The 10,922-nt window shown below is 44.4% G+C and overlaps 1 protein-coding gene across 4 annotated transcripts in view; it reads left to right on the top strand.

Annotated features, from left to right (window-relative positions):
- Positions 1 to 6,202: 6,202 nt before the first annotated feature.
- The window catches only part of RAPH1 (Ras association (RalGDS/AF-6) and pleckstrin homology domains 1), a 90,126-nt gene continuing 85,406 nt past the window's right edge, over positions 6,203 to 10,922 (top strand). For 2 of the 4 annotated variants that reach the window (XM_058549659.1, XM_058549661.1), the window contains exon 1: positions 6,203 to 6,446. The gene's annotated coding sequence lies outside the window, so the exon portion shown is untranslated. Of the gene's footprint in view, positions 6,447 to 7,361; positions 8,024 to 10,922 lie in introns of those variants that run through there. The other 2 variants (XM_058549663.1, XM_058549662.1) reach the window with 2 other exon arrangements.

The following is a 10,922-nucleotide window of genomic DNA, read 5'->3' as shown; positions in this document are numbered from 1 at the left end:
TAGCTCACTCATCAATCCTTTAGATGAATTATAAAAGAAAAAAGTGTTAAATGATATATATAATAGTAGGAGAATCTAAAATTGTTTTTGGTAAAATAACAGGACTTCTAACTGAAACTTCTAATTGTTCCCCCAAAATACATTTTGCCTATACATTGCATATACACATTTTGACCATAAAGTCTGGAAACCTAGATAATATTTTATTTTTTTACAGATTGAACACCCTTGATTACCTCTTCTACAAAAGGTAGAATGCTAAAGATGCACATTTATTCAATGAAAATCTGAGACACAAAACACCTGAAGCAAAAAATCACAGATGCATGTTCAGGGGTCGATGGAAAGACTGCATGAATGTACCACATTCATCACAATTTTGCACAGTGGATTCAATTATACATTGTTAATGAGGAACAACACATTAAACATGTGCAATGTCGTTGAATACATCATGTATTGTAATATCGATAAGCCATTTATTATATATATAATATATATGTATATGTGTGTGTGTTTCCAGTCTTTATTTGCTATGTTTCCAGTCTTTATGGCCACCAGGTGTGTGTGTGTGTGTATTCACCTCTTCAGCCTTGATTTCTCACCTTGGATGCAGTCCTTTCAATTCAACAAGTATTTATTGGGCAGCTGTTATGGACTGAATTGTTTCCCCCTCCTGCCCAAATTCACATGTCAAAGCCCTAAACATCCCCCCATCTGGAATGCTTCTCTGTCTTCACAGTGGAGACTCTAGACCTAGCAATACCCACACTAAAGGAATACTTGATGAAAGTTTATGTTCTGCTCTGTTCTTTCCCATTGCAGACATTTTTGAGATGGGCATAACTTTTTCAGTTTATCATTAGGCATGAAACACAAGTCATTCACGCTTTCAATTAGCATGTGTAGCTAATACTACTAGTAGTATTTAGTTATTGAGCTGGAAAGCTGGCTTAAAAATAGCACCCTATAACATGTGTAATGCGAGTATTGCTGAGTTCTGATTGGTAGAATGTACTTGTGGTCTGATTGTGGACGTAAGAACACTCGCAAGGGTACAGGTTGTGATAACTGCTCTTGCATAATCGTGGTGTTTGCACTCAGTAAATATCTGGAAATGTCCAGTTCTACAGATTTTGCAGATAAAATGTCCCCAAAAGGGCTACTTGCAAAAAACATCTAACTTAAAAAACATATATATATATATTTTACAAAGGTTATGTAATACTTTATTTACTACATATTTATGTTACATAGGGCATGTAAATCCAACTCGTGTGAAAGAAGCAGAAATACCTTTACAGCAAAGATCAAGTGTTCTGCAGTTGCTAGAGTTCGACCGGGAGGGGTGAGATGTGTCCAGGACAGGCGTGCGAGGCCCTGCCCTCACCTCATGTTACTGTCCCGGACTCTGTATCTCCTCTTGGCATTCAGACTCCAAGCACCAGGTAAGTCTCACTTCTTCTGTGAAGTCCTCTCAACCTGCTCCATCCCCAGTCGATTTCTCTCTTCTCTTAACTCCCATCGTACTTACAGTCTGTATCAGAGCTGAGTACATATTTAATTGTTCTCTGGTGATTTCATATGTTCTTTCTTGCCTCATGAACAGTTTCTTGAATGCAGAGATCTCTTTTTAAATTAAAATTAACTATTTTTTATTAAATAATATATGCTTTGTGTGTTATTTTCCTCAACATTTTGTCTTAGAGATTTATTTATCTTCATAAATATTGATTTAGTTCATTTATTTTGATTGCCAACTAAAGAATACAAATTCATCATTAAAAGATAAAGAAATAAAAGAAAGTACCATAATCATACCACTCTGCAATAAACATTTTTCTTCTTGTATTTCCTTCTAAATTTTTCCTATGTAATATGTTTCTTCATGAGTTCATATTGTACATAATGTTTGCAATGTTTATATTGATTAACATATTCTGAACATCTTTTCATATCAAAAACTATTCTTCTAGAAATCATTTTATCAATCTCATTGCTGGATATTTAGGGGATTTCCAATTATTTGCCACCATCCCACAATATCCTAGCTAATGCTTTATTCTTACTCTTTGGAATAAATTCATAGAAAAGAAATTGCTTGATCAAAGAGATGCACCTTTTAATGTCTATTGCTAAACCACTCTCCAGAAAAAGGTTGTAACAATTTGTATTCCCACCTGCAGAATATGCGAGTGTTTTTCTTTCCATCCTTGCCAATGATGGGTGGAGCCATTTTTAAAAATCAGAGACTATTTGTTGTATTTCTCCAGTACTCCTTAAAATGATTTGACAGAGCTGGGGACACAGTGGACATGAAAGAAACAGTTCTGATAAATTGATTAATAAGTAGTGTTCTTTCCACTAATTACAACCACTGATTTATCTAAGCAAATAATTATTCATTCACACTACATACTTATACTACATGTGACGGTTCTTGGTCTGCCTACTAAAAATGAACACAGCATTTAGAAATGAAACAAATGCTTTACGAATTACTGAATCATAAATTAAGACAGTGATAACTAGTTTCAAAGGTAATGTGTAGAGAAGCCACTCTTAACACGAAAGCTGTCCTAGAGTCCTAAGAAGTCTCTTGGGAGCAAACAATTTGTCTCATTTTTCTAAGAATAGGAAGTACTAAAACTTCTCCTCTGGGGAATAGGACTATGAATTTAGGATATGAAAACCTTCCCATCCATTAGCTATTAGAGTCTTCAGAATCAGGGGAATTGTGCCAGAGAGGAAGTCAAAACCTGGTGTGGATTTTCGTAGTCTCAACACATTTTAGAACCTGTCCTTTCTTCAATATGAAGGGGAAAAAACTCAACACTAAAATTTCTGGGGAGAGTTTTAATGTTTTTATTCATTCCTGAAAGTTTGTTTTATTTAAAGCTACCTCAGGGCTGGAGTGACTAGATGGATGTCCTATTTAGTTAGGTGATTTAATTTTACAGGGCTCCTGCTCACTTATCAGAAGGATCATCCTAAGGTAATAATTGGTCCCACTTTTCCAATGTACAAATCTTTTCAATTTATAAAAAGTAGTAATCATTAAAAATTAGCATAGCTTTAAAAATTACTGATTTGAAACCTCATTTAAAAGGATATATCCCATAATTCTTTTATAATATTTTTCTCCCCATGATTGGCTGAAGGTGTTGGAATAAGTTTGAGCTCCTAAAGCACTATGTAGTGGAAAGAGCATGTGAATGGGGTCAGAAGATATGGATTCTAGTCCAATATCTTCCAGTAAGAGTTATTTAACTTTAGGCAAGTCACTTCATCTCTAGGGGCTGTAGTTTCTCTACTATAAACCAAAAATCTGGCTTAGGTCAGCATTTCCCAAAGTGTGTTCTGTGGAACATATGTCTTATGAGATGTTCCACTGGAAAAAGCATTTCATGGTCGAATACATTTGGGAAATGCTGTATATATACACCTCTTAGAAATTCACAGCGCACATTAACATATTAAAATCTCTGAAAGCCCTTCTAGTTTAGAAACCCGTTGAACTTTGTTTAACCTAGCATTTCTTACTTATTTGATTAAAATTTTTGTATTTGTTGGAATCACACCTACTTAAATCCTGCAGAACTAGAGTTCCAAAGAACACACTTTGGGAATGATGGACTAAGATCTTTTGAGAAGCCTGGATTTGTGGTACTGCTCTTTCTCATACAGCTATTCAGCCAGTCCCCTAACATCTGCTTCTCCTTCAGGGACCTCTTTCAGAAAAGGCCACCACTGCCCAGCCCATCTCCCAAACCTGAATCCTGAGAGTCATCCTAGCTGTCTCCCTCTTATCCACTGCCTCATATCCAATCACACACCAAATCCTGCAGATTCCACCTGCTTAATGTTTCTCCACCGAGTCCCTGCCTCTGCTTGCATGAAGACCTGCAGCATATCTCACCTGGGTTGTTGCCATCCTGCCCCAGGCCAGTCTCCCTGGTCTCCAGAACACAAACTCACTTGTTCTGAGGCTTAAAATACTGTAATGATTTGATTATTTATTATATTTCCCAGAGTATCAGGTTGAAACTCCTTAGTTTAGCACATGTGAGCCTCTTCTACCTTACCCCACAGCTCCTTGACCCTTCTTTGTGCCTGTCCTGACAAAATGGAACTACTTGCAGAGCCTCTAAGGCATCGTGCTGTTTGGCACCTCCATACCTGTCTTTGTCTGGAATGCCTGTCTCCTCCGTCTTCAGGGTTAGCTCCTCCCCATCACTGAACATTCAGTTCGACCATCCCCTCCAGTGAAAGGCTTTCCTGACCTGGGAATGGACTCCATACTCTAACAGTGACTTCCTTGCCTCCCTTACTCACTAGTCCGTGTGCTTTTTGAGGGCAGGAACCACCGTGGCGTGTCTTTCTTGTCTTTGTATTCCTAGCCCTTAGTTGGAGCTCAATAAACCCTTGTGGAATGAACGAATGATTTCATGGTTTAAAGGAACGGATGAGAACCTGCTTACTCTTCTCAATGGCTGAAAGCGACTTTGTTCTTTTTTAATTAGCCTTGACCAACCTAAGCACTGGGAGGAGAGGGCGCTGGCTGAGAGCTATCTAAAGAGCACTCAATGCTATTTTTTAAAGGAGGTTTCGATGAAGTGAGTATCTTCCTTGTCCAGGATCACACAGCCTGGTAAGAGCATTTGATGACAAGAGGGAGTTACTAGGTTGGCTCCCAGGTGTGTCTAATCTCAACAAACCTGGTCATAGGGAAATGGGGTGAGAGGCTATAGGTAGATTTGTATGAACTATCGCTTATCAAAATGTTTAAAGCATTTAATTTTAAAATATTTATTGTGCAAGGTACTATGCTAGATATAATGGAAGATATAAGAAGGAATAAACTGTTTATTGCATTCGGTAGGGAAGATCATAACTTACTGAAATAATGACAATTAGAGGTAATGAATGATGAATTCCGTAAGAAAGGAACAGAAGGCTACAGGAACTGGTCAGCAGCACCATCTTCATTTATAAGAGAGAACACTGTTCTACACTGGAGCATTAAAGCACCTACTAAACTTAAAATACAAAAATGCAGTTGTGTTTCTCAAGGACACACATCTCAGGAGTGAAATGCAGCTAGTAACTGTACTGTATGGGTCTAAATACCAGTTTGGAACAGATTGTGCAAAAAAGACTGAAACCACTTGAAAGCCCTCCAAAATATCTGAAAGAAGGAACGTAATTAACCAAACCAAGATTTGGCCCCAGGACAGAGAAATGAACACTCTGGTTCTTAGAAAGGGAGCCAGGATCTCACAAACCTGTAGTCAATTCTTTATCTCTGAAAATTCAAGATCCAGATACCCTTACTTGGCAAGCAGATGGAAAGACTCGAAAAAGGAGTGTTCACGGCAACGAATTCCAGGTCACACTCCCTGTGTGTCAGTGGTTTTAATGCTGTCAGCAAACTTGCTTTGCATGTAGCCAGACAAAAATGATTTAATTCAAATTTTTTCCTTCCTTTGATCAACTTTAGGAAAAGGTCAAAATAAAGATATAAATTAAAATTTAAAAGTCTAAGTCAAGACTGTAAAATCTGAGTAATTTACAACTTGGTGATAAAGTAAAACACCTTACTCCTGAACAATTTCAATAAGGGGGTGACAGAAATTAACGCAAAATAAGCAAATTTCAAAAATAAAAAGTAGTTAAAGATAATTGAAATGTCCAATTTTTAAAGCTTCCCGATCGAGTGTATGAAACTGCAGAGAGTTGCTGGCCAAATCGGGATTTTCTTTAAAAAGGCCGCACGTTGGTCCTATATGGCCACGGCAATGGTCCTCCGAGAGCCCGGGACAAGCCCTGCCGCGCGGCGGGACGCCCCAGCATCACGGCGCGCGCACCGGCTCCTCCACGGAGCTGCCGGGGGTCCGCGCGCGGGCCGAGGCCGCCGGGCCTGCTTCCAGGGAGGCAGCGGCCGGCCGGCGGCGCGGGGATTTTCCTCCCTCGCTCATTCATTCCTGATTCACTGGTTCCTGGCGGCGGCCCAGAGGCGCGCAGGGAAGGCGGGGCGCGGCGCCCGCTGGGTGCGGCCGGAGCCCGAGGGGCGGGCGGGGGGCGGCGGGGCGCGGGCTGGGCGGGGGCGCCGGGCGGCGGCCGCGCCGGAAGTGAGCGGTGGCGGCGGGCGGGGGAGCGAGGGGCCGGCGCGAGTCGGGCGGCCGGGTGGCCGCGGCCCTCAGCCCCGCCTTCTGCGTCTCGGCCGGACGCGGCCGCGCTCGGATCCGCCGCCGCCGCCGCCGGGCGCTGCGGCCGCCCCGCCCGCCGGCGCGGTCAGTCAGTCAGTCAGTCAGGCACGGCGCGCGGCGCGGGTTGCGGGCGGTCGGCGTCTCCCGGGAAGGAGCGCCGCGCCCGTGAGGAGGCGGCGGCCGCGCAGCGCGGGCCGTGCGGTAGCCGGGGCCGCCGGAGGACGAGGCGCCGCCGCGGTGAGTGCTCAGCCTCGCCCGCGGGGCCGGCGGAGGGGGCGGCGGGCGGGGGCCGTGAGGCGCCGCCGCCCTCCCGCCTCCATTTTCCCCGCGGCGGCCCCGCCATCCAGCGCGTGCGGCGGCCGGGCGGGGCCGGGGCCGGGGCCGGGGTCGGGGTCGGGGTCGGGGTCGGGGTCCACGCCCGGCGGCCGGCCGGGCGGGGGCGGGGGCGGGTCGGCGGGCCTGGGCTGCCGCTGCCGCTGCCGGGCCGGCCGGAGGGAGACAATGAGGCGGGGGCCCCGGGAGGGCGCGGCTGCCCCTCGGGCCGCTCGGGGATGCGGGGCGCGGGACCGGGCCCCGCGGACGAGCGCGGGGCAGAGATTGGAAGGCGGGCCGCCCTGCGTCTTCTCTGGTGGAGCGGGCTCGGCGCCCGCCGCTGCGCCCCGTCATCGCCCCGTGTCTCCGCGTTCCCGCCGGAAATCCAAACTGCAGTTCCCGGGGCGGGGGGCGGGGGGTGGTGTCGGGGAGCCTGCGTTTCGGGGCGGCCGGGAGGACGCGGTTTTCCCGTCCAGACGGTGTCCTGGGCGTCCCCGCGGTGGGGCTGGCGGCCGCGCGCCCTCGATGCTCGTGAGTACGGGGACGTGGCTTGTGGGAATCGGGCGCTCGGAAGGTGCGGCGTGGCCGCCCCCGGGGCTGGTTGGCGTGCGGTTCCGTGGCCTGCGGGAGGAGCCGTGGGGCTCCGAGAGGTCTGAGGGCGCCTCACTCCGCCTCCCTGACAGGAGCGCCCTGCCGTCGGCAGCGGTCCTCCGGGGCGGGGGAGACGGGGAGCCGGGTCCGCGGGGAGGGGCGGAGGGCGCGGGGGAACGGTTCCGGGGTGCTGGTGAGCCCGCGGGAGGAGAACATTCCGCAGGTAGTTATGCACCTGCTGTCCGCTGGCGCGGCGGGGACACCGGGGGAACTAGACCCGCGGCGCAGAGCGGTGCGAAGAGCGCTCTGAAGCCGGGGCCCGGCGGTTCCAGAAGCCCCGGGGTCGGCTGGCGGTGTGACGTCGGGCGAGCTGCTGACTCTGGACAGTGGGTTCTCCACCAGTAAAACGGGAGTAGCACCGCCTGCCTCCCCCGCGGGTGGCTGTCACACGGGTTAACTGAGATAATGTATGCGGAATGCCCGCACCCCGGGGCGCCGAGGTGTGCACCAGCGTTCATTCCTTTGCTCCCTCACCTGCTGCTCCTGGGGTTTTCTTGGGGCAAGGTGGGGGAAGACGTGAACGTAGGTAATTGTACTGCGTTGCATTAGATGAGAAAACGTTGGGGTAGAGGTGGAAATAGGGGAGCCGGCAGGAGAGAGAGTGATTCTGGATTGGGCGCGCTGGGGGGAAGTGGCTGGAAGCGGCGGCGCTTCAGGATGGTAGGGTTTCAGCTGGTGGAGGTGGGGAGGGAGGACATGCCGAGCCGGGGTGGTGCTGTCCTCTGAGAGCCGACCTGAGGAGGGAGACGCTCAAAAGCTTGTTAGCTCTCGAGTCTGACCTTCAAAGATCGTCTCTGTTATTTTGCTTTTTGTGTCGTGGATTTCCGAGGAACCAGGTCTAGCCTGTTCAAGTAAGTACAAAAATGTCTACAAAGCTTAGTGCGTGGTTTTTTAGGTGGGACGTTTTGTGTCATTTGGACTGCTGCTCTCTTCTGTTTGAATTTAATAAAGAATTATTGGTAGATATTTCCCTGTGATGAATATTACCTCTATTTGGTAGAAAAAGCAGCTGATTTTTCAAATTCAGAGGTCTCACTAAAAGATTATATAGTAAGTAACGGGCAGAAAGGAGTGAGGTAGTGGACACTACTATGTGTCTCCAACTCTTGATCAGTAACATTTGTTTTCGCAATTATTTTAGCATTTTATTTGCGGAAGAGGTGTTTTTAACCATTGTCTTTTAAGATAATTAAAATGGCTTTTTTTTTTTTTGCCATTTAAAATGCTGCCTTTTGGTCTCCACCCCATGCATAATTATTTCTTTATTAGATTAGTGTGGTGGATGACTATCACACTATCCATAGATTTTGGACACATTATAGAATCTCATGGCTTTGCCTTGGTTTTGAAGTAGTTGAATGTAAACATTCGAATTGTTAAACCAAACTCTTATTTTAGGAAAATTAATATTAGCGAAAAAGATGTGTGACCTCAGGCAAATCACTTATCTTGGACTCTCAATTCCTTTACCTGTAAAATGAGAAATTTGGTTTCAATCACTGGTTTTCAATCTGTGTTTTACTGAACTCTGGAATTCTGAGGAGGACCTTCACAGGTTCTGCAGATGTTTGACTTAAATCTCATTAAAAATGTATTTTAAACCTGTAATAATAAAAAGTGACTACTATATGACATGCACAGTTTTAAATGCTTTACATTTATTTACTTAATCCTTGCCATAATCCTATGAAGTGGGTTCTGTTAATATCTGAGAAAACAGGCACAGTCTGTAGAGCTACCAAGTGGCAGAGCTGGGTTTGAAATCAGACAGCATAATTCTTAAGCTTGTATTCATACCCACATTCCTCTACTGCCACCATTATAAAATAAATAATCATGCAAGTTTTGTTTTTATTCTGGTAAAATATTTTTATTGTGGTAAAATAAAATAACCATTTTACCTATTTTTAAGTGTACAGTTCAGTGCTATTAAGTACATTCACATAGTTGTACAACCATCATCACTATCCATCTCCAGAACTTTTTCATCATCCCAAACTGAAACTCTACCCATTAAACAATAACTCCCCCCTACCCCCACCCCAGCCCCTGGTAACTGCTTGTCTGCTTTCTGTCTCTACAATTTGACTACTCTAGGTACTTGATATAAGTGGGATCATGCGATATTTGTTTTTTTATATCTGGCGTATTTCACTTAGCATAATGTCTTCAGGTTTCATCCATGTTGTAGCATCAACCAGAATTTCATTCCCTTTTAAGGCTGAATAATATTCCATTGTATGGATGGACCACATTTTGTTTTTTCCTCTGTAGATGGACATTTGGTTGTTTCCACCTTTTGGCTATTGTGAATAATGCTGCTCTGAACGTTGGCATACACATGTCTGTTCGAGTCCCTGTTTTCAGTTCTTTTGGGTATATACCCAGAAGTGGAATTGCTGGATCGTATGGTAATTCTATGTTTGATTTTTGGGGAACTGCCATACTGTTTTCCATAGCGGCTGCGCCATTTTACATTCCCACCAGCAATGCACAAGGGTTCTGATTTCTCCACATCCTCACCAACATTTGTTATTTTGTGTGTTTTTGATGATAGCTATCCTAATAGTGAAGTGGTATCTCATTGTCATTTTGATTTGCATTTGTCTAATGATTAGTGATGTCGAGCATTTTTTCATGTACTTATTGACCATTTGTGTATCTTGTAGAAATGTCTATTGAAGTCCTTTGCCCATTTTTTAATTCAGTTTGTTTTGTGGTTGTTGAGTTGTAGGAATTCTTAATGTAGTCTGGATATTAGTCTTATATCAGAGCCATGATTTACAAATATTTTCTCCCCTTCTTTGGGTTGGCTTTTCACTCTGTTGATAGTGATTAAAACAAAAGTTTTTCATTTTAATCAAGTCCACTTTATCTATTTTTGGCTGTGTTTTTGGTGTTATGTGCAAGAAGTCATTGCAAAATCTGATGTCATGAAGCTCTTCTCCTGTGTTTTCTTCTAAGAGTTTTATAGTTTTAGCTCTTTGATCCATTTTGAGTTAATATTTGTATATGGTGTTAGGTAAGGGTCCAACTTCATCCTTTTGGTTGTGGATATCCAGTTTTCCAGCACCTTTTGTTGAAAAGACTGTCCTTTCCCCATTGAATGGTCTTGGCACCCTCATGTACATACATATAAAATTTTAACGCATTGAAAACCATAGCGCTACATGGTTATACATGGTTAATTGCAGGGGGCAAGCATTCCTTAGTATAAGGTTTCTCTTACCATCTCTGTGCTTATTTGTGAATTTTAAACAGGTTATTGATAAAGAAAGTTGTAGTTTGCAGTAGGTTTTTCAAAAATTCAGTCTGGTGTATATCCGTTCATGTAGAGTTGTCCAAACAATACATTACTGTGGCACATGCACTGTGTCCTGTTAAAGGACAGGCAAGACCCAAGCCCGTTTCTCTGGGGGTGTGCTCATCCTGTGTAAGTCATTTGTTTAGTAACAAATGAACATGTAACACTAAGTCCTGATATCATGTTATAGACGTTTCTATAGCTCATTGCATGTTTTGAGTTTTTCTTGTTTGCCTTGTAAGCAGTTGTTAGGTATTGTTACTAACTCATTTTGAAAGAAAAAATTCTTACTTTTAAAAATTTTTTAATCAATTTATTGAAGCATATCCTGAGACTGCAAAGTGAACCATTAAAAGCTGCTACCAAAACAACACAAAACAAAAAGCTGCTACCTCCTTGCAACTACTTATCTGGATGAAATCACAACAGAATTTTACAGAAATAAA

Source organism: Diceros bicornis, chromosome 10 (genome assembly GCF_020826845.1).
Source record: "Diceros bicornis minor isolate mBicDic1 chromosome 10, mDicBic1.mat.cur, whole genome shotgun sequence".
In the NCBI taxonomy this organism is placed as follows: Eukaryota; Metazoa; Chordata; class Mammalia; order Perissodactyla; family Rhinocerotidae; genus Diceros; species Diceros bicornis.
Note: the sequence above shows the minus strand (reverse complement) of the source record. Positions and strands in the feature narration are given on the sequence as shown.